We start from the raw sequence: 24,844 nt of genomic DNA, 5'->3' as shown, positions 1-24,844 counted from the left end.
TGCAAAAGTACTAAATAAAATACTTGCAAAACGAATACAGGAGCACATCAAAGATATCATTCATCATGACCAAGTAGGCTTCATTTCAGGCATGCAGGGATGGTTTAATATACGGAAATCCATCAATGTAATCCACCATATAAACAAACTGAAAATAAAAAAACCACATGATCATCTCCTTGGATGCTGAGAAAGCATTTGATAAAATTCAACACCCATTCATGTTTAAAGTTTTAGAGAGATCGGGGATACAAGGCACTTTCCTCAACATAATAAAGGCTATATACAGCAAGCCAATAGCCAAAATCAAAGTAAATGGTGAGATACTCAAGGAAATTTCTCTCAAATCGGGAACAAGGCAAGGCTGCCCACTCTCTCCATATCTCTTCAATATAGTACTCGAAGTTCTAGCCAGAGCAATAAGACAACAAAAGGAGATCAAGGGTATCCAAACGGGAAAGGAGGAAGTCAAATTATCCCTCTTTGCAGATGATATGATAGTGTACATAAGTGACCCTCAAAACTCCACCAGAGAACTCCTAAAGCTGATAAACACCTTCAGCAAATTGGCTGGATACAAAATTAACTCAAAAAAGTCTGTAGCCTTCCTATAGAAAAATGACAAGCTTGCAGAGGAAGAAATTAGGAAAACCACACCCTTCACATTAGCCACAAGCAATATAAAATATCTAGGAGTTACCCTAACTAAGCAAGTGAAGGACTTGTATGAAAAAAATTTCAAAAACTCTGAAGAAAGAGATTGAAGATGACCTGAGAAGATGGCATGATCTTCCTTGCTCATGGATCGGGAGACTTAACATAGTAAAAATGGCCATCCTACCAAAAGCAATCTACAGATTCAATGCAATCCATATCAAAATAACTACACAATTTTTTAAAGACATTGAAAGTTCAATTCTGAACTTCATATGGAAAAACAAAAAACCCAGAATAGCTAAAACAATCTTGTACAATAAAAGGTGCTCCGGAGGAATCTCCATACCTGATCTCAAACTGTACTATAAAGCAATAGTAATTAAAACAGCATGGTACTGGCACAGCAACAGGCTGGTTGATCAGTGGAATCGAATCCAAGTCCCAGATATGAATCCACACACATATGGTCACTTGATTTTTGACAAAAAGCCAAATCCATTTAATGGATAAAGGATAGCATCTTCAACAAATGGTGCTGGTCTAACTGGAGGTCTATGTGTAAAAAAATGAAACTGGACCCATATTTGTCACCTTGCACAAAACTCAAATCCAAGTGGATTAAAGACCTCAACATAAAACCAGAGACACTAAGCCACTTAGAAGAAAAAGTGGGAAAGAGCCTGGAACATATTGGCACAGGAGACAACTTCCTGAACAGAACACCAACGGCCCAGGCCTTAATGTCAACCATTAATACATGGGACCTCATGAGGCTGAGAAGCTTCTGTAAGGCAGGAGACACTGTCAAGAGAACAAAGCGACAGCCTACAGACTGGGAAATAATCATCACCAACCCTACATCAGACAAAGGTCTAATATCCAAAATATATAAACAACTCAAGAAATTAAACACCACCAAACCGAATAACCCAATTGAGAAATGGGGCTTGGAACTAAACAGAGAATTCTCAACATAGGTGTATCAAATGGCTGAGAAACACTTAGAGAAATGCTCTACCTCCTTAGTCATCAGGGAAATGCAAATCAAAACAACTCTGAGATTCCATCTTACACCCATCAGAATGGCTAAGATCAAAAACTCAAGCGACACCACATGCTGGCGAGGATGTGGGGAGAGAGGAACACTCCTTCATTGCTGGTGGGAATGCAAACTAGTACAGCCACTTTGGAAATCTATCTGGTGCTATCTCAGAAAAATGGGAATAGGGCTTCCTCAAGACCCAGCTATTCCACTCCTTGGAATATACCCAGAAGATGCTCCAGCACACAACAAGAAAATTTGCTCAACCATGTTCATAGCAGCCTTATTCATAATAGCCAGAACATGGAAACAGCCTAAGTGTCCCTCAGTAGAAGAGTGGATAAAGAAACTGTGGTACATATACACTATGGAATACTACTCAGCTATTAAAAACAAGGAATTCCCGAGATTTGTGGATAAATGGATTGAGCTAGAAATGATCATAATGAGTGAGTTAACCCAGAAGCAGAAAGAATCAAATGGTATATACTCACTTATATCTGCATACTAGCCCAAGGGGCATGTCCCACGAAAGCCTTCACTTACCAGGAAACTGGGACAGAGGGGAAAGCATCCTATTGGACTCTAAATGAGAGACGCATGGGAGAACAGCAAAATAAAAGGATCCAGAGGGTCCTAGAAATCTACAAGTAGAACAATATGATAGGCAGATTTGGGCCCAGGGGTCCTGCTCAAGCTAAGGCACCAGCCAAGGACAATACAGGAGGTAAACTTTAAACCCCTTCCCAGATCTAGCCAATGGTCAGAATATTCTCCACAGTTGAGTGGAGAGTGTGATACGACTTTCTCACGTACTCTGGTGCCTCCCATTTGACCATGTCCCCTGGAGGGGGAGACCTGGTGGCACTCAGAGGAAGGACAGCAAGTAGCCAAGAAGAGACTTGATACCCTATGAGAATATATAGGGGGACGTAATCCCCCTCACGAACAGGCATAGGGGAAAGGAATAATGGGAAAATGGGGGGGGGGGAGGAATGGGAGGATACAAGGGATGGGATAAACATTGAGATGTAACAAGAATAAATTAATAAAAAAAAAGATTAAAAAGAAAAAAAAAACAATGAAAGCAGTGCTAAGAGGAAAGTTCATAGAACTGTGCACCTGCATAAAGAAATTTGAGACATCTCATGCAAGCAACTTAATGGCAAACTTGAAAGTCCTAGGGAAAAAAGAAGCAGGCACACCAATGAGGAGTAGACAGCTGGAAATAATCAAACTCAAAAATTAGAAATTAGAAACAAAGAAAACAATTCAGAGAATCAACAAAACCAAGAGCTGTTTTTTGTTTGTTTGGTTGGTTGTTTTTCGTTTTGTTTTTATTTGATTTTAGAAAATCAGCAAGATAGACAAACTCTTAGCCAAACTAAGTAACAGGAAGGAGGAGAGTACCAAAAAAACAACAAAGTCACAACTTAAAAGGGAGACATGACTACAGGTACTGAGGAAATCCAAAGAACCATAAGGTTTTACTTCAAAAGCGTATAGGCTACAACATTTGAAAATTTAAATGAAATGGACAATTTTCTTGATAGATACCATTTACCAAAACTGAAACAAAATCAGGTAAACAAATGAAATAGTCGTATATCTCTTAAGTAATTAGAAGCAGTCATCAAGAGTCTCCTAGCCAAAAACAAAACAAAACAAAAACAAAAACACCACGGCTCTTCAAAGAAGAGTTATACCACTACTCTTCAAACTATTCTACAAAATAGCATTTCATTGTGTAAATATAACAAGGTTTCTTTATCCATTCCTTCAGTTGAGGGACATCTAAGTTGGGATTACCTCACTCAGGATGACCATTTCTAGTTTGATCCATTTGCCTGCAAATTTCAAGATTTCCTTGTTTTTAACAGTTTCGTAGTATTCCATTGTGTAAATGTATCACAGGTTCTTTACCCATTGTTCAGTTGAGGGGCATCTAAGCTGTTTCCAGATTCTGGCTATTGTGAATAAAGCTGCTATAAACGTAGTTGAGCAAATATCCTTATTGTATTGCGGAGCATCTTTCAGGTATATGCCCAGGAGTGGTATAGCTGGGTCTTGAGGTAGCAGTACTCTCCAAATTTTCTGAGAAAGCACCAGATTGATTTTCAAAGTGGTTGTACAAGTTTTCACTCCCACCAGGAATAGGGTGCATTTCCCTGATGACTAAGGACATTGAGCATTGTTTCCAGATTCTGGCTATTAAATTCCCATGAGTGATATGGCTGGGTCTTGAGGTAGTGGATGAGACGATAGTATACATAAGTGACCCCAAAATTGTACCAAGGAACCCTACAGCTTAAAATCACCCTTAGCAAAGTGGCTGGATATAAAAATCAACTCAAAAAAGTCAGTAGCCCTCCTGTATACAAAAGACATATGGGTTGAGAAAGAAATTAAGGAAACAGCACCCTTCACAATACCTTTTAAAAAGCCATAAAGTACCTTGATGTAACTCTAACAAAGCAAGTGAAAAAATTGTACAGAGAGAAAAAAACTCAAGAAATTAAACATTACAAAACTTATTCTATGAGGCCACAGACACCTTGATACCTAAACAACACAAAGAACCAACAAAGAAAGATAATTTCAGACCAATTTCCATTATAAACATTGATGGAAAGAAACTCAATAAAATATTTGCAAAATGAATCCAAGAACACATGAAAAATATCATCCACCATGACCAAGTAGGCTTCATCACAGGCATGCAGGGGTGGTTCAATATACAGAAAGCCATGTAATACATCATATAAACAAACAAAGAAAAACACATGATCATCTCCTTAGATGCTGAAAAATCATTTGAAAAAATCCAACATCCATTCATGTTAAATGTCTTGGAGAGATGGGAGATACAAGGCACGTACCTAAATATAATAAAATCAATATACAACAAGTCTATAGGCCACATCAAAATAAATGGAGAGAAACTTAAAGCAATTTCACTGAGGTCAAGCATAAGACTTGACTGCCCACTCTTTCCATATGTCTTCAATATAGTACTTGAAGTCTAGATTGAGCAATTAGGCAACTAAAGGAGATCAAAGTGATACAAATTGGAAAGGAAGAAGTCAAAGTATCACTATCCCAATCAAAACTCCCATCTTATTTATCACAGAAATAGAAAAAATATGCTAAAATTTATAAGGAACTACAAAAAATCCAAAATAGTCAAAACAACCCTGAACAAAAAGAACAATGCTAGAAGGATTGCCACTCTAGATCTTAAAATATATAACAAAGCCACAGTAATAAAAAACAATATAATATTGGCTCAAAAATAAGCATGTAGATGAGTAGAACAAACTCAAAGTTTCTAACATGAGTACGTGTAACTTCAATCACCTAATATTTGACAAAGATGCCCAAAAATATTCTAGAAAAAGACATTATAGTCAACAAATGATGCTAAAAATGCATGTCTATACAAAAAAGAATAAACATGTCCATATCTATTTTTTGCACAAAAATACTTTGTACAAAAATTAACTATAAATGAATTAAAAGCCTCAGTGTGAAGCCTGAAAAAAACTTCAGTGTAAAATCTGAAATTTCCAGAAGAAAACATAGGCAATAGCCTACATGATAGACACATAGGAAGACCTCTATCTATAAGGTTTATTTGCTCAAAAATTTAGATCAACAATTGAGAAATGAAACTTCACATATCCAAGGAAACAATAAGCTGGGTGAAGAGTGAAGATGGACGTATCCGGCTGTATATCAGACAGAGGACTAGGACTGATGTCCAGAATAGATTTTAAAAGAAAAAAAGGACAGAGAGAGAGAGAGAGAGAGAGAGAGAGAGAGAGAGAGAGATTCTAAAAATAGGCTATAGACCTGAACAAAGGAAGAAATTAAAGTAGCTAAGAGATATCACAGAAAATGGTATCCTTGACAATTAGGAAAATGATAATAAAAACATCTGTGAGATTTCATCTTTTTTTCAGCTATGATGGCTAAGATCCACAAAACAACCTACAAAAACACTAGAGAAGATATGGGGAAAGCTGAACCCTCGTTCACTGTTGGGTGTGTAAACTCTGGAAATAAGTGTGAAGGACCTCAGAATAAGCTAAATAGAAATCTACGGGATGACTTATACCACTGCTTGTCATAGACTGGAAGGACTCAACATCGTAACCCACAGATACTTGCTCACAATAGCTAATAAATGGGAAAAACAGCAACTAAATGCCCTTCAACTGATTAATGGATAATGGAATTACTAGTCTTTGTAAAAATGTTGTCATGTAATCCTATATTCACTGATAATAAAAACAAAAATGTATTGTTGATATTATATGAAAAAAATTAAAATTTTTCATAGCAGAGTAAATAATAGAATTAATAGAAAACTTAGAGACTAGTAAAAACTATTATTTACCAACTCCTCAACAATAAGGAATTAATATCTAGACCACCCAAATGAATAACAAATAATTGATAAAAAACAAAGAATTATCTGAATAGATATTCATAAAAAGAAGATATGCAGGTAACCAGTGAGTACATGAAAAATGCTCACCATCACCAATGATCAGACAAGCATGAGTCAAAGCACAATGTGATATCATCTCATTCCAATTAGAATAACTTTTATAAAAATTTAAAAATAATAATCAGAGAAAAACAGAACTTCCCTACACTGTTGATGGGATTGAGTCAGTCCAGCCACTGTGAAAAGTAATATGGCCTCTAAAACCCAGAAATAAAGGCAAATCAGAGAAACAGATGGTCCAGCAACTTCACGACTGGAGTACACATCCAAAGAGAAAGAAAGCAGTATGCTGGAGACAAGTGCAGTATCACACCTTCTGCAACACTGCTTATAATAGTCAAGATGTCCATGAACAATTAACAAGGAAATTTATATATGTGTGTGTATGTGTGTGTGTGTGTATATATATATACATATATTATTCAGCCAGAAAAGAATAAAATTCTATAATTTGCTGCAACGTGATGGAATCAGAGGACACTATATTAAATGAAATAAGCCAGGCATGTAAAGGCAAATGGTGTATGTTCTAACCAATATGCAGCATTTAAAATGCTTTATATGATTTACTCCATATTAGATAGAACAATGGTTACCAAAGAAACAGAGAGGATGGTTAGTTGATACAGGTAAAACTGGGTAGTAATAGTCATTTCTATTATCCTGTGGCATAATACGGTCACTGCAAATGGAAAATATCAAAGTCTGTATTTTAAAACAGCTAGTAGAAAATTTTTTTATGTTTCCAGCACAGAGAAGTGATAGAAATTTGAAGCAATGGGTAGCCCAACTATCCTTATTCCATTTCACACTGTATCCAAGAAATGTATATATTATTCTATGGGATCTTTTAAAAAATACCAGGTGTTATTAAAAATAAGTTTCTAGAGGCCGATATTCATACAACTATAATTTTTACAATTAACTAGTCAAGTCATTCACCTGAAAATTTTTCTTGTTTTAAATGAGTAACTTTCTTTTTTTTTTTTTTTTTATTTTATTTTATTAATTTATTCTTGTTACATCTCAATGTTTATCCCATCCCTTGTATCCTCCCATTCCCGCCCCCCATTTTCCCATTATTCCCCTACCCTATGACTGTTCCTGAGGGGGATTACCTCCCCCTATATATTCTCATAGGGTATCAAGTCTCTTCTTGGCTACCTGCTGTCCTTCCTCTGAGTGCCACTAGGTCTCCCCCTCCAGGGGACATGGTCAAATGGGAGGCACCATAGTACGTGAGAAAGTCATATCACACTCTCCACTCAACTGTGGAGAATATTCTGACCATGGGCTAGATCTGGGAAGGAGTTTAAAGTTTACCTCCTGTATTGTCCTTGGCTGGTGCCTTAGCTTGAGCAGGACCCCTGGGCCCAAATCTGCCTATCATATTGTTCTACTTGTAGATTTCTAGGACCCTCTGGATCCTTTTATTTTGCTATTCTCCCATGCGTCTCTCATTTAGAGTCCCAATAGGATGCTTTCCCCTCTGTCCCAGTTTCCTGGTAAGTGAAGGCTTTTGTGGGACATGCCCCTTGGGCTAGTATGCAGATATAAGTGAGTATATACCATTTGATTCTTTCTGCTTCTTGGTTAACTCACTCATTATGATCATTTCTAGCTCAATCCATTTATCCACAAATTTCGGGAATTCCTTGTTTTTAATAGCTGAGTAGTATTTCATAGTGTATATGTACCACAGTTTCTTTATCCACTCTTCTACTGAGGGACACTTAGGCTGTTTCCATGTTCTGGCTATTATGAATAAGGCTGCTATGAACATGGTTGAGCAAATTTTCTTGTTGTGTGCTGGAGCATCTTCTGGGTATATTCCAAGGAGTGGAATAGCTGGGTCTTGAGGAAGCCCTATTCCCATTTTTCTGAGATAGCACCAGATAGATTTCCAAAGTGGCTAGTTTGCATTCCCACTAGCAATGAAGGAGTGTTCCTCTCTCCCCACATCCTCACCAGCATGTGGTGTCCCTTGAGTTTTTGATCTTAGCCATTCTGATGGGTGTAAGATGGAATCTCAGAGTTGTTTTGATTTGCATTTCCCTGATGACTAAGGAGGTTGAGCATTTCTTTAAGTGTTTCTCAGCCATTTGATACTCCTCTGTTGAGAATTCTCTGTTTAGTTCCAAGCCCCATTTCTCAATTGGGTTATTCGGTTTGGTGGTGTTTAATTTCTTGAGTTGTTTATATGTTTTGGATATTAGACCTTTGTCAGATGTAGGGTTGGTGAAGATTTTTTCCCAGTCTGTAGGCTGTCGCTTTGTCTGGTAGAATTCTGCACTGAAACCATCTGGCCCTGGGCTTTTTTTGATTGGGAGACCATCAATGATTGCTTCTATTTCTGTAGGGGAACTGGGACTATTTAGCTTGTTTATCTGTTCTTAATTCAACTTTGGCAAGTGAAATTGATCAAGAAAATCGTCCATTTCCCTTAGATTTTCAAATTTTGTGGCGTATATGCCTTCAAAGTAGGATCTTATGATTCTTTGAATTTCTTCAGTGTCTGTTGTTATGTCTCCCTTTTCATTTGTGATTTTGTTGATTTCAATACTGTCTCTCTGCCTTTTAGTTAGTTTGGCTAATGGTCTGTCTATCTTGTTGATTTTCTCAAAGAACCAGCTTTTGGTTTTGTTGATTCTTTGGACTGTTTTCTTAGTTTCTAATTTGTTAATTTCAGCCCTGAGTTTGATTATTTCCAGGCATCTACTCCTCTTGGGTGTTTCTGCTTCTTTTTTTTCTAGGGCTTCCAGTTGTGTTGTTAAGATGCTTATGTGAGATATTTCCAATTTCTTTTTAAAGGCACTTAGTGCTATGAATTTTCCTCTTAGCACTGCTTTCAATGTATCCCACAAATTTGGGTATGTTGTTTCTTCATTATCATTGAAATTCAGAAACTCCTTGATTTCTTTCTTTATTTCTTCCCTGACCCAGGTGTCATTTAGCAGAGAGTTGTTTAGTTTCCACATACGTATAGGCTTTTTGTTATTTCTGTTGTTGTTGAATTGCAGCCTAAGAGCATGGTGATCTGATAGGATACAAGGTATTATTTCAATCCTCTTGTATCTATTGAGGCTTGCTTTGTGACCTACGATGTGATCAATTTTGGAGAAGGTTCCATGGGGTGCAGAGAAGAAGGTGTATTCTTTCTTGTTTGGGTGAAAGGTTCTATAGATATCTGTTAGATCCATTTGACCCATGGCATTGGTTAATGATGTTATTTCTCGGCTTAGTTTCTGTTTCAATGACTTATCCTTCAGTGAGAGTGGGGTGTTGAAGTCTCCCACTATTATTGTGTGGGGATCGATGTGTGGGTTAAGCTTTTTTAGGAGATCTTTTACAAATGTGGGTGCCCTTGTATTGGGAGCATAGATGTTCAGAATTGTGATGTCATCTTGGTTGACTTTACCTTTGATGAGTATGAAGTGTCCTTCCTCATATCTTTTGATTAATTTTGGTTGGAAGTCTATTTTGTTCGATACTAAAATGGCTACACCTGCTTGCTTCTTGTGACCATTTGCTTAGAATATTTTTTCCAACCTTTTACCCTGAGGTAATGCCTTTCATTATGGGTGAGATGTGTTTCTTGGATGCAGAAGAATGTTGGATCTTGTTTATGTACCCATTCAGTTAGTCTGTGTCTTTTTATTGGAGAATTGAGGCCATTGATGTTGAGAGATATTAATGACCAGTGACTGTTAAGAGTCTTAATTTTGATGTTGTTTCCAGTCGAGCGTTTGTGTAGTTGTGTTTTTGCCATGGGATAGTTATCTATTTCCTGGGTAGTTTTGGTTGTAGCTTGACCCTTTGGGATGGAGTTTTCCTTTTAGTACCTTCTGTAAAGCTGGATTTGTGGATAGGTACTGTTTGAATTTGTTTTTGTCATGGAATATTTGTTTTCTCCATCAATGGTTATTGATAATTTTGCTGGGTAAAGTAGTCTGGCCTGGCATCTGTGGTCTCTTAGGGTTTGCAGGATCTCTGTCCAGGCCCTTCTGGCTTTTATGGTCTCTGCTGAGAAGTCGGGTGTAATTCTGATAGGTTTACCATTAAATGTTATTTGGCCCTTTTCCCTTGCAGCTTTTAATATTTTTGTTGTTGTTGTTCTGCATGTTTTGTGTTTTGATTATTATGTGGCGGGCAGTTTTTCTTTTCTGGTCAATTCTATTTGGTGTTCTGTAGGCCTCTTGTATGTTTATAGGCATCTCTTTCTTTAGATTGGGAAAGTTTTCTTCTATGATTTTGTTGAGGATACTTCTGGGCATTGGAGTCTGATGTCTTCTCTTTCTTCAATGCCTATTATCCTCAGATTTCTTCTTTTCATGGTGTCCTTAATTTCTTGGATGTTTTGCGTCAGGAGTTTTCCAGATTTGGCATTTTCTTTAATGGTTGATTCAATATCTGTGATTGTATCTTCTAGCCCTGAGATTCGTTCTTCCATCTCTTGGATTCTGTTAGAAAAGCTCACCTCTGTGTTGCTCGCCTTCTTCTCTGAGGTCTCACGTTCTCGTTTTTCTTCTGTCTGTGTGTTTATCATTGAATCCATTTTCATTTTCAGATCTTGAACTGATTTTTTGATTTCTTTCATCTGATTTTTTGTATGTTCCTGAGTTTCTTCCATTGCCTCTTTATAGGTCTTCAGAGCTTGAACCGTTTTATTTATTTCTTTCATCTGGTTGTTTGCATTTTCCTGCAATTTTTTCAGTTCCACTCTATGTGCTTCTTTTATGTGTCTCACCTGTTTGTCTGCGTCTTCCTGCATTTGATTATGAATTTTATTTGTTTCCTCCATTATCATCCTCATTACTAAGGATTTGAGGTCATTTTCTTGTATTTCCGTTGTATTTGAGTTCTCTGGGTTGTTTTCTTTGGGATAGCTGGAAACTGGAGACACCATGTTGTTTTGGGGTTTTTTGCGTATGCTTTTTCGTTGTCCTTTAGACATCTTGCCGTCTTTGTTTTTGTTGGGTAGCTTCCAGAGTTGGATGGAGGGTGTCTGATGATAGATTCACTTGTTTTCTCACGATTTCCCTAGGCTGCGAGCTCAAAGCTTCACTGGTGTGGATGTTAGGAGGTTAGCCCTGTTGTTCTGGTCTCTCCCAGCCAGTGATCTTCAGGCCCCCTGTGCTGTGGATCCTGCAATTGTTCTGAATCTCTGAATGAGCGTTGGGTCAGGCCAAGGTATCCACAGCCTTCTGTGTTCCCTGCCAAGTCCAGCCAGGAACACTGGGACCGAACCACGGGCTGAACTCAGCTAGATTCTCAGGGCCTGAACCGTCTGCCGAGCTCAGCTAGGGATTCTGGGCCCAAAATGCACACAGGGTCCAGCCAGAATTTTTGGGCTGGGACTACGCACCAAGCTCCGCTAGGGCCTTTTGGCCCAAAGTGCGTGCTGTGGTCAGTTATTGACTCAGGGCCCGAACTGACCACCAATCTCAGCCAGGAATTCTGGATTCAAACTGCACACTGTGTCCAACCAGATTCTTAGAGCTGGTGGAACCGAGCGCTCTGTCCAGCTTGCGCCGCAGCAGGAGAACTGCGGCTGCTCTGAGTTAGCACCAGTGGTGGAACCCAGTGCTCCACCCAGACTGTGTCACCGCAGGGGAGCTGCCGCTGAGCTGAGGTGGTGCCTAGGATGGAACTGAGCACGCCACCAACCCTCGCCACCACAGGAGAACTGCGGCTGCTCTGAGTTAGCGCCAAGAGTGGTACCAAGTGCTCCGCCCAGACTGTGTCACCGCAGGGGAGCTGCCGCTGAGCTGAGGTGCTGCCTAGTGTGGAGCTGCACGCTCAACTAAGCCTGCGCCACAGCAGGGGAGCTGTGGCCGGAGCTGAGTTAGTGCCTCGGGCAGAATTGCTTGTTGGGCTGGGCCAGTACCCAGGACACTGGGGCCGAACTGTCCGCCGAGTCCAGTCTGGGTCCAAAGGCTCTACGCAACCCAAATCCTGCCCCGAGTCCCCTCTCCCACAGCAACTCCCACCAGCCACCACACCAATTGCCTCCACTGGAAGGCTATGAGCTGCAAACCTCAGCCACTCCTGCTGGTGCCGCTGGTGCTTCTGCCTCTGCCGCTGCTGCTCCGATCAGAGAAAATCCACGCTCCTCCGGTGTGCAGGGGCACGCAGGTCCTCCGCACCCTGGTCCCTCCGAACCGTGGAGCACTCCCGCTGCCGTGATGTTCGGACCTCGGTGTTCCTGGCTCAGAAATCTGTGCAATTCCCTGAATTGTTCACTGGAGCCTCCAAACGGGGTCCACACTGCTCGCCGCCATCTTGGATGATCCTGAGTAACTTTCATTTTAAAAGTAATATATACATGTGGAGCTGAGGAGAGTCAGCAAGCATGAGGACCGGGTATGGATCACCAGCAATCATGTGAAAATGCCAGTACAGGTAGTAAATCCCATCGTGAGGGAGGCAGAGTCAGGAGGGTCCCTGAGAGAGGGGGTGGGGCATGGCTTGCAAGCCAGGCAGGCTAGCTGAGCTCCAGTGAGAAATCCCATCTCAAAAAATAAGATGCAGAACCAAGAAAGATCCTCAGTGTTGACCTCTGGCTCTACATGAACACACACAGACATGCACAAACACACACACACACACACACACACACACACACACACACACGTGCTCACTCCCCACATGAGAATATATGTACACACAAAAGAAATATTTACAATTGATAAAAGTACCTTCCTCTCCCTAGACACTGTCTTCTGAAACAAGAAGGAAAAATTTATAAATAAATGAATATTTTTTATTTGGCCATCTACACTAATGGCTGCTGTATTTAATGTAATCAACATAGATTTCCAAGATGTAACCACTGAATAAAGCTCTGGAAGATCTCCTAAATCTTTTAAAAGTTGCACAAAGGCTGATGTCAGTTGGATGTGATAAAGACTGCTGACATTCAGTGTTAAGCATGGCCTTGAGATGCCTAGGAAGCTCTAAAGAATGTGGAAATGTGGCTATCTGTGCAGTATGCGAGCATTCTTTTTTGTTTTGTTTTGGTTTGGTTTGGTTTTTGCTTTTTGCTTTTTGGTTTTTGGTTTTTGGAGACAAGGTTTCTCTATGTAGCCTTGGCTATCCTGGACTCACCTTGTAGACCAGACTGACCTCACAGAAATCAGCCTGCCTCTGCCTTCCTGGGGCCTGTGATTACAGGTGTGTGCTACCATGCCAAGCATTTTGTTTATTGTTTTATCTTATGTGCTTTGGTGTGAGGGTGTCAGATTCTCTGGAACTGGAGTCACAGGCAGTTGTGACCTGCTATGTGGGTGCTAAATAGAACCCAGGTCCACTTGAAGAGCAGCCAGTGCTCTTAACCACTGAGCCATCTTTCCAGCCCCAATATGGGCACTCTTATGTTAAGGTCATGACTCCAGTGTCTCCCAAGTTAACCCTTTTTTTAAAATAGAGAAATAAAGTATTTTTAATTAATTAAATTAAAATGTACACATTAAAGTGTTAAAGTGCATTGTACTCCAAGTGATTGTATCTTTATCAAAAGAATTGTGAACCCATAAACAGAATATATCAGAAAGGGACAAATGAGAAGACCAAGTGAGGACACAGAGAGAGACTAAGGGGAGAGATTTTGGAAGAAACCACTCCTGCCAACACTTAGTACTTCTAGGCTTAAGAACTGAGAAAATGAATTCCTGCTGTTTCAATGCCCAGTATGCGGTAATTTGTTATGGTAGTTGTGGCAAAGTAATGCAATGTAATCAGCTTCAATCTAGTTGCCTAGGTATTCTAAGGCAATCTAAAAACCCTATTACCAAACATTGCAAATGCCTCCTCACACTACACCATCGGTTTTCAGGCACCAGGCGAATTCAGTCCATGCCATGTCTCTTTTTACTATTCTATCAGTACTTTTCTAGACAATACACAAACTATTGAGTTCTATGAGATTATGTTCAAGCTTCCTAACAAGGTTCAATACAACCCACCCATGAAACCTTGAACCCAAAATTTGCCTTATCTCTAAGAAGGGGAGGGATAAAGATGGAGCAGAGATTGAGGGAATGACAAACCAATGACTGGACCAACTTGAGACCCACCCCAGGGGAGAGAGCCAACCCCTAACACTATTAGTGATACTCTGATATGCTTTCAGATGGGAGCTTAGCATACCTATCTCCTGAGAGGTTTCATCCAGCAGCTGATGGAAACAGATACGGAGACCCACAACCAAACAATAGGCCAAGCTCAGGGAGTTTTGTGGAAGAGTGGGAGAAAGGATTGAAGAATCCAGAGGGGTTAAAGACACCATAAGAAGACCTACAGAGTAAACAAACCTGGGCCATGGAGCTCACAGAAACTGAACTGCCAACCAGACTACCTGCATTTATGGACTGGCTCTAGTGCCCCTACACATATGTAGGTGATGTGCAGCTTAGTCATCATGTGAGTCCCCTAACAATGGGAGTGGAAACTGTCTCTGACTCTATTGCTGTCTCTGGATCCCTTTCCCCTAGCAGGGCTGCCTTTTCTGGCCTCAGTGGGAGAGGATGAACTTAGTCTTGCTGCAACTTGAGGTGCTAGGGTAGGTTGGTACCCCTGGGGGCCCTCCCTTCTCTGAGAAGAAGGAGAGAGGAAAGGGGAGAGGGATGTGAGGGTGGGACTTGGCAGAGAGGAGTGAGGGGGCTGGGATCAGGCTGTAAAATGATTAAATAAAGAAAGAAATGAGGGGAGAGATGCAATACATTTCTAAAATTTAAAGCCAAGTGCCAAAATGTGGCCCACACATACTTCTAAAACATAGAAACTGGACAATGGCCAGCACGACACAGCTGGCACTGTGTCAGACTTCTAGGTTCATGGTTTTCTGGTTTACAGAGAGATGGTCAGCTCTATTTTACTGTGTAAACCATCCACAGCACATGCAGCTTATCTCATGGGCTCAAAACCACTCATTTCATAGTTGCTGTGGTCCTTGATAGTCATACCATGGTACTGATGGCTCCAAAATGTTTGGTTCACCACTTGGATGTGATTTTGCCAGCACCCTCTCCTAGACTCTTTTCAGGAATATTAAACCTGCAATATGGTGCCAACCTACAGCCTCTCTCCATAGCCCATTAATCCTGGGACTTCTAAATCCCCTGAGCTTATGCCTTCATCAGTGTCCTCTCTTGATCTTCTAGAACACCAAACCTTGGCCATTCTCTATGATCCCTTTATGTCTTCCAAGGCAATGCCTCCTGAGTGACACACAATGAAGTCCAGCTGCCAGCATGAGATGTGGTTTTGCCATCCTGTGGACCACAGGTTTTATGTACTGACCCAGAGGAAATACTTCTAGATTTATAGCCCTGAATGATACTACACTCTCTTTTTAATCACCACTAGTTTCTCAGCTCCAGCTAACCAGAAACAACTGTCTTGTAAAGCAAAGGTTCACTTCAGTGGTGCTGGCCTCTCCTTAGCCACAACCAATTCTTCAGTCCCACATGACAAGAACCAGATTCCTAATTTAAAGTGTCAACAACCACAACCTTTAAGGGACTCTCAAACTTCCTCCTGAAACTTTTTATCCTGAGCCTCCATCATTTGCTGTCCTCTCAGATTTATCTTCTTGGTTCCCATACTGGCTCAAAAAGCTCTGAATACTCAGTGGCTTAACCAGCCCAGAGTTCTGATGTCATTTCCCAGTCATTCCCAAAGAAACATTGGTCATGTCTGTTATATCCCACTACCGATACTTTGTTAGGGGTTCTGTTGCTGTGGTAAACACTGTAACAAAAAGCAACTTGTATAAATAAATTATATATAGGAAGGGAGAAATGTTGAAATTATATTATAATTTCAAGAATAAATTTTAAAATGCTGACTATAAAAATGAACAAACAAACAAAAAGCAACTTGTGGAGGAAAAGCTTTATTTCAGTTTACAGTTCCATATCACAGTCCATCGATTGAAGAAGCCAGGGCAGGAACTCAAACAGAGAAGGGACCTGGAAGCAAGGACTGAAGCAGATGCCATGGAAGAGAGCTGCTTACTGGTTGGCTTCATGGCTTTCTCAGCCTACTTTCTTATACCACTCAGGTCTACATGCCGAAGGGTAGCACCACCCACAATGGGCTGGTGTCTCCCACATCAATAAATAATTAAGAAAATGCATTCCAGTCTCACCCATAGGCCAATCTATTGAAGAAATTTTCTTAATTGAGTTTCCTGCTTCCATAATGACTCTAGCTTGTGTCAAGTTGACATAAAACTACCCAGTACAATGTCTCAGGAGGAAAAGCCAAGGAGGCAAAACTAACACCTCTGATGCAATGCCAACTCCTGAGGAAGAGACACCTGGCTTCCTCCAGCTTTGAAAGTGGACCTGGCTTTGATCAATAAGCTATTATAAATACAATGCACAGTTGTAAGGAAAAAATAACTTCTTTTCAGAGGAAATGCACAGATGATGGTACCCCTATTGTCTTTGAAAGTCAATACCCCCTGCCATGAGGCAGTGGCTGTGGCCCAACGAAATCACTGTGGCTTTGCTGCACGGCAGACAGTCTCAAAAAGCCTGCAGAAATAAGGCTCTGAAACATTGGTTTTTTGCCTACACACTTGGGGTAGATAATAACTATTACAGATCTGTTGTCTTGCAAAGCCAATATATGCAGTCTACCCTTCCGGGCACTTTATCAACAGGTCTGCCCCAGTCCAACAACCTTTTATTACACTGTCTGGAATGCTCTTAAAAATATTTTATCATAGATAGTAGGATATTATGTGTGTGCCAGTTCATTTAAGTTACAATTTTAGAAGTGTCAGTTGCCCTAATGAAAAAAACTGGAGGGCTAGGGAGAGGGCTCAGCTGTCAAAGCATTTGTTCACAAGCAAGAGGACCAGAGGTCAGATCCCAAAACACACGTGAACTGCTGGGCAAGCACTGGGGTTCACCTATAATTCCAACCTCAGAAGGCAGAAGCAGGAGATTGCTGAAGATACCTGGATGGTGAAACCAGCCACTAAGAGCGCTCTGGGGCCTCAAAGGATTAATGCACGAGAGCAAACAAGGAATATTCATGGCATGAAACTCAGGCCTCCACAAGCATACACTGCATGTGCATGCACATACATGTGAGTGTGCATTGACACAATACCTACATACACACACACACACACACACACACTTTTAATTAGCAAAATGCTAAGCCCAGTGGTGGTCTGGTCAAGTCCCAGATAATAGGCAGCATGCCACAAGATAAGTGCCTCTGTTGCTTGAATATCAACCTCCAACCTGGCCCATTCTCATCTGTGCACTTGGTGTCAGGGATGCATGCCCACTGGTTAAAATGGAGACCTATAAACTTCCACGGAGAATGTCAGGAACAGGTTCCAATCTCTATTAAAATTAGAGGTATTCAAGAAATGCCTGTGCACTGGCACGTATGTGTGAGAATGCCCCGCCTTACACAGGTACTTCAAGCCTCAGGGACCTGCTGCTTTCCTCTTCAGAATGAGGTGGGGCTGTGCCCTGCTGTATCTCAAGTTTAAACACTGGCACAAGAATTTTCTGCTTATACAGGGTGACCATAAAGTCCAAGACTGCCACTCCACCTCCCTCCCAGAACATAAAAGCATACAAAACTGAACTTCATCCCCTTTACAGACCCAAATAGACTCTGTGAGACTTGCTTTCCTGAGAATATAGCATTAAGGAAATGGGAGAACAGATACGCTTCAGTGTAAATTGTTCAGGTCAGTTCTGTCCCCTCCAAGCGTCCTACAATACCTAGCCTTGCTTCCCTACCCACTAACCCTTCTACCACCTCCTGCCAGTTGACAACTTCCTCAGCTGAAGTCTTTAGTTTGTTTCTTGACTGGGAAACCATGCTAGATTCCTCTTCTCCTCACGCACATTCACTGTGGCAGTGTTTTCTGGATCTGCCCTGTCATGAAAGTATCCAAAGCCCATTGACACAGTAACCTCTTTTATTCCCACTTAATTGTGACATTTAACCTTAGGTCTCCAGTTCATGGGGTTGAGGAATAGCTATAGGGCTGCTACAGCCTTCCTTTGAGTGTTTCCAGAGGAGGCGTGGATGTGAATTGGTCAAAGACACATGATGAGGAAAGATATCATCCAATCAGATGGGAGCCCAGAGAAGGCAGAGAGAATGAAAAAGACTGCAGGATGTTCACCATGTCTCCTTGGGTCAAGCTCTTTGTGCTTTGGCTGAGAATGGCATCATCTGCTTATTCAGATTTTCAACCTTCCTAATACTGCGACCTTTTAATACAGTTCCTCATGTTGTGGTGACCCCCAATCATAAAGTTATTTCATTGCTACTTCATAACTATAATTTTGACTTGTAACTATGTTAATTCAAAATAATCATGATAATCAAATAATAAGGATATCTGATATGTGACCTCCAAAGGAGGGTCATGACCCACAGGTTGAGAGATGCTGGCTTATTTGTTTGGGAAGCTTTTGATCTTGGACTTTTCAGCTTCCGTGATCTCATGAAACCATCCTTTCCATAGACCCTGTCAACCCATTGTTCCATCCACTCTCTGCTTCCTCATCTAGTTTCTCTTGGTCTAGTTATCTTGGAACTCTAGCTAATACATGGTCACATGAGCAGCCCTGGTTAAACTCAGTGGGTCACAAAACAAAACCGAAGGACACAAATGCATGAAAGGGATTTTTTTAGGGGGCTGGAAGATATGGTCTGGCTCAGGGTAAGACTAATTAAAATTCATCTTATACATGTATACAAATATCAAAGAATACATTTAATGTATAAACTTATTTTAAAATGCACTCATTATTTCTTACCTCCCTAAGGGGTCTGCAGAGTTTATGAGCACAGAAAGGCTTGATAAGTGCACACACAACTTCCACCTCATCTGAGAGCACAAGCATTATGGCTAAGAAGGGACTCCTAGCATGGCTCTGATGAATAAGAAATGATGCAGGGGAAAGTCCTCATGCTGGTGATTCAGTGAGCGTCCGCATGTTCATGTTAGTACAGTGCAAAGTTATCATTATTAGACTTGTAGAACATCAGGATTTGTGGCACTTTCCCTCCCCCCCTAAGAGACTCAGGATGGTCTTCATAATTCCTCTACTTAGCTCTTTAAAGGGAAGCTTTGTTGATGGTCTAGAGACAGCTCAGTGTGCAGTCGGTAGGTTTCAATTGACACTCTACCACTGTGCACATAACTCTTAGCAAAATTGTTTCATTTCTTTGAGCCTCCAGATGCTCGTACATAGAATAAAATTACCATTAACCCAACAGGGTCATTGTAAAAAAGGAGTATAGCGTTCATCTTAGTCTAAATGCTATTCAGGTGTAAGTCAGGGTTATTCTCAAATGTTTATAGTCAGATAATCTTGAAACATTTGTTAGGAATAAAAGCCCATTAATTTACCCAAATAACCTGAAAGAAACAACCTATGTAAGAAGAAAGGACTTTATGTTGTTAAGTCCTTCTAGAGGTAAAAATGTTGCATTCAGAAGGGTTCACTTTGGTTACTAAATGGCTGATGAGTATGGGTTTTTCACGTACCTGCTGTCATACAGCTGGCACGTTCTCATTTCTTCTCAAGGTGAAGACGGCAGTTACATCAGAAGAATGGCCTCTCCTTTGGGCAGTCTGAACAACACTGAGAGTGCTGTATGCTCTCCTCGAGCCAGAGTATAAGCAGATCCGCCTGTTCTCCCTGGGTCTGGTATGTAAACTACACATCGTGGCCAGAACAGGGAGAGGCACTGGTGGTTTTCAACTTCAATTATTTTCTGTCAATGACAAAGTAGGCAGGCATTCTATTTCTGCCTAAAGACAGGTTTTATGAGATCATAATTCCCATTCTTAGGATGGTTCATTTTTTCCTGAATTATCAGAAGAAAGGAGTCATTTGGCTTTATTAAGCAGGCTCCCTCTGCTTCAGTCAGCCAAGCAGTTGAAAATATGCTAGGAAGATGGTAAAAGCCACTGAACAATTTATCTGAAGGGAACAAAAGATAAAGTCAACAGAAGCCTGAGATTATAGAATCCATTTTCTGCTTTTCATTGATCTATAAACACAACACTTGAAGACAAAACATGGGATGAGATTGTGTCCTCGATATAGTCTCTCAAATTTTAACTTTAATTAATTCTGAGTTTCATACCGTGTGTTTTCTAATTACACAGGAGCTTGCTCTAGAGCTTTAAATAGCATGGCTACGGTTCTGCAGCCATCTTTCTGCTCCTAAAGACTAAGCTTTAAACCACTAATACACATCTTAGGCGTAAGTAACCTTTCAATTGTTCCTAATGAACTAATACCTTTTCATCTCTAAAATTACCATCCCAAACTAATATGTCCCCTATTATTATTAGTGGAGAAAATGTGAAAGTAAACTACTAGGCAAAAAGCACATTTTCCAAACATGAGCAGGTCTCACTTTTATTTTTTTCCTTTCTATTTTTTTATATTTTATTAATTTATTCATATTACATCTCAATTGTTATCCCATCCCTTGTATCCTCCCATTCCACCCTCCTTCCCATTTTCTCCTTACTCCCCTCCCCTATGATTGTGAATGAGGGGATCTCTTCCCCCTGTATATGCTCATAGGGTAGTCTTTTATCCTTCCTCTGAGTGCCACCAGGTCTCCCCATCCAGGGGACGTGGTCAAATATGGGACACCAGAGTTTGTGTGAAAGTCAGTATCCACTCTCCACTCAACTGTGAAGAATGTCCTGTCCATTGGCTAGATCTGGGTAGGGGTTCGAAGTTTACTGCACGTATTGTCCTTGGCTGGTGTCATAGTTTGAGCAGGACCCCTGGGCCCAGATCTGCCCATCATAATGTTATTCTTGTAGGTTTCTAGGACCCTCTGGATCCTTTTATTTCCCCATTCTCCCTTGATTCTCTCACCTAGAGTCACAATAGGATGTCTTCCCCTCTGTCCCACTTTCCTGATAGATGAAGACTTTCATGGGACATGCCCCTTGGGCTAGTGTCCAGATATAAGTGAGTATATACCATTTGACTCTTTCTGCTTCTGGGTGAACTCACTCATTATGATCACTTCTAGTTCAATCCATTTGTCCACACATTTTGGGAAATTCTTCTTTTTAATAGCTGAGTAGTATTCCATAGTGTAAATGTACCACAGTTTCTTTATTCATTCTTCTACTGAGGGACACTTAGGCTGTTTCCATGTTCTGGCTATTCTGAATAAGGCTGCTATGAACATGGTTGAACAAATGTTCTTGTTGTGTAAAAATTATGGAATGCTTCATGAATTTGCATGTCATCCTTGCACAGGGGCCATGCTAATCTTCCCTGTATCATTCCAATTTTAGTATATGTGCTGCTGAAGCAAGCACAAGTACCTCCATTTTGTGTCCATTCTGTTAGACTATGTCTTTTTTGTTGGGGAGGTGATTCCATTGATGTTAAGAGATATTAATGACCAATGGTTGTTAGTTACTTTTAGTACAATGGTTGTTGTGATAATGTGTTTCTGTGCTTGTCTTTTTTGTTTGTTTTGTTTTGCATTAGTGAAGTTATTTAAGTTCTGTGTTTTCTTGGGCATAATTAACCTCCTTGTGTTGGAGTTTGCCTTCTAGTATTTTCTACAGGACTATGTTTGTGCATAGATATTGCTTAAATTTAGTTTTGTCATATAATATCTTGTTTTCTCCATCTATAGTGACTGAAAGTTTTGCTGGGTATAGTAATCTGGGCTGATGTGTGATCTATTAGGATATGCAAGACATCTGTTCAGGTCCTTCTGGTTTTAGAGTCTCTATTGAGAAGTCAGGTATGACTCTGATAGGTCTGCCTTTATATGTCACTTGGCCTTTTCTCTTTGCAGCTTTTAATATTTTTCTTGTTCTGTACATCTTGTATTTTGATTATTATGTGACAGGAGGATTTTATTTTCTATTCTAATCAATTTGGTGTTCTGTAAGCTTCTTGTATGTTTAAGGCCTTACTTTCTTTAGGTTGAGGAAATTTTCTTCTCTTTGTTGAAAATATTTTCTGGTCCTTAGATCCAGGAATCTTCTCTTTCTTCAATTCCTATTATTCTTAGGCTTCACATTTTCATCACATCCTTCATTTCTTTATGTTTTGTGTCAGAAATTTTCTAGGTTTAGCTTTCTTTGACAGATGTATCAATGTTTTCAATTGTGTCTTCTACACCTGAGATTCTTTCCTCCATCTCTTATATTCTGTTGATGATGCTTTCCTCTATAGTTCCTGTTCGTCTCCCTAAGTTTTCCATCTCCAGGATTTCCTCAGTTTGTGTATTCTTCATTGATTCCATTTTCATTTTTAGGTCTTGAATAATTTATTCATTTCCTTCACCTGTTTCATTGTATTTTCATTTATTTATTTATTTATTTTTGCTTTTTTGAGACAGGGTTTCTCTGTGTAGCTTTGGCTGTTCTGAACTGGCTTTGTAGACAAGGCTGGCCTTGAACTCACAGAGATTGCCTGCATCTGCCTTTCCAAGTGCTGGGATTACAGGTGTGCTCAGATTCCTGTGTTTCTTTAAGTGATTTCTTTGTTCCCTCTCTTTCTTAAAGGCCTATATTTGTTTGATTGTATTTTCCTGTATTTCTTTAAGTGATTTATTCATTTCCTCTTTAAAGACCTCTGTCATCTTTATAAGGATAGATTTAATGTCATTTTCCTGTGTTTCAGCTGTGTTGGGATATCCAGAGCTTGCTGTATTTGGATAGTTGGATTCTGGTGGTGTCTTATTGCCCTGGGTTTTGTTGACCATGTTCTTATACTAGCCTTTAGACATCTGGCTGTCCCTAGCATTGACTGGTTATTCTTGGAGCACACTGAGGTTTTTTCCTGGATCCTTTCCTACAGGATCCTCTGTCTTCAGCAACCAGGATTATTAGTTCCAAGTCACAGGTGAACAGATATAGCTGACCAATGAGAGACCTGGAAAGTTCCAGGGCTGCCAGTCTGTGCTTCACATCAGAGCACTGCTGACTGGTGAGTCTCCCAGTCTGGCAGCCAGAGAATTGTGTCTGAGGATAGTTTGAGGACTTCTAGAGAGAACAGTTCTATTAGGGAGCATGAGGTACCCATGGGTATGAAAGGGAATAGTGCATTTTCATGTAGACCCACCCAATGCTGAATTATTTTTTTTAGTGATTTATTTTTATTTTATGTGTATTGGTGGTTTACTTGCATGTATACCTATATGGTGACATAGAATCCCCTGGAGCTGGTCTTACAAACAGTTGTGAGCTGCCATGTGGGCTGGGAATTGAACCTGGTTCCCCTGGAAGAGCAGCCTTTGTAGGCTCAACTCTTAACTGTTGAGCCATCTCTCCAGCCTCACGTAAAGCTGATTCTCTCAAGTGAGCACCTATTCCAGGCACAGAGTTAAAAGTCATGGATATTTATTTATTTATTTGCTTATTTATTTGCTTATTTATTTGCTTATTTATTTGCTTATTTATGTGTTATAGATAGGATTTCTTTGTGTAGCCCTGGCTATCCTGGAATATGATATGTAGACCTGTCTGGACCAGGCTGGCCTCAAACTCAGAAATCCATCTACCTCTGCTTCCCAAGTACTGGAACTAAAGGCTTAAACCACCACTGCCAGCTTGCTTATTTGTTTGTTTGTTTTTTATGTCATATCTAATTATAGTCAAACAATAGGTAGAGCTTGGAGAGTCTTACAGAAGAGTATAAGGAAGCATTGAGGGAACTGGGGGTGTGTTCAAGGACACCACAAAAAGACCTACAGAGTCTTAGCCAATGGAGTTTTACAGAGACTGAACCACCAACCAAAGAGCATACATGGGCTAGACCTATGCCCCCTACACATATATAGCAGATGTGTAGCTTGGTCATCATCTGGATCCCCTAACAATTGGAGTAGGAGCTCTTTCTGACTCTGTTGCCAGCCTTTGGATCCCTTTTCTCTAGCTAGGCTGCCTTGTCTGGCCTCAATGGGGGAGCATGTGCTTAGTCCTGCTGTGACTTGGTGTGCCATGGTGGGTTGGTACCCACGCAGGGCCTCTACTTCTCTGAGGACAAGGGGAGGGGGAATGGTTGTGAGGGTGGGACTGGTAGAAGATGATGGAGGGAGCTGTTATCAGGATGTAACATGATTAAATATATTAATTCATGGAAAAAAGAGGGAATTCTATAAACCTCGGGAATAAGGTAGAAGCTATGTGTGAATTCAGCTTCCTCATAAGCTAAATTCATTTTTTTTTTCCTAGGAGACGTTGCAGGCCTCTAGTGATAAAACAGAACAGCAAAGCCTACCACATAGTGCTCTGTCACCTCCAGATGGCTCATCATGCAAACAGGTTTCATACAAAATTCTGTCGCACATACCAGTGTTCTTGGAAAGGAGCTATCAATCTGTTCCTGGAAACTGCAGACCCAGCTCTTGAGCCCTCAGGAATTCCTTGAGTACTTGGCAGGGTTGAGACAGAATCAGAAATCAAGACAAAGGAAGAATAAAGGTATCCTGTGCTAAACCCAGAACAGACCCACAGAGGAAAAGAGGGGCAATGGAGTCCTCCATATGCCTGCACTCCTGCCTATAGAACAGAAGGGCCTGACGATGCTGTAGCCATCTTGAGCACCACTCACCCCACGCAATAAAGCTTATCACCA

The 24,844-nt window shown here is 40.6% G+C and overlaps 1 non-coding gene across 1 annotated transcript; it reads right to left on the bottom strand.

Annotated features, from left to right (window-relative positions):
* Nucleotides 1-21,457: 21,457 nt before the first annotated feature.
* Nucleotides 21,458-21,564, bottom strand: LOC127194070 (U6 spliceosomal RNA). Its single transcript, XR_007831211.1, has one exon. It is a non-coding gene; the product is annotated as a U6 spliceosomal RNA (small nuclear RNA).
* Nucleotides 21,565-24,844: the final 3,280 nt, after the last annotated feature.

This window comes from Acomys russatus, chromosome 9, assembly GCF_903995435.1.
Source record: "Acomys russatus chromosome 9, mAcoRus1.1, whole genome shotgun sequence".
Lineage (NCBI taxonomy): Eukaryota > Metazoa > Chordata > Mammalia > Rodentia > Muridae > Acomys > Acomys russatus.
The sequence above is the reverse complement of the archived record's forward strand: the minus strand, read 5'-3'. Positions and strand labels throughout refer to the sequence as shown.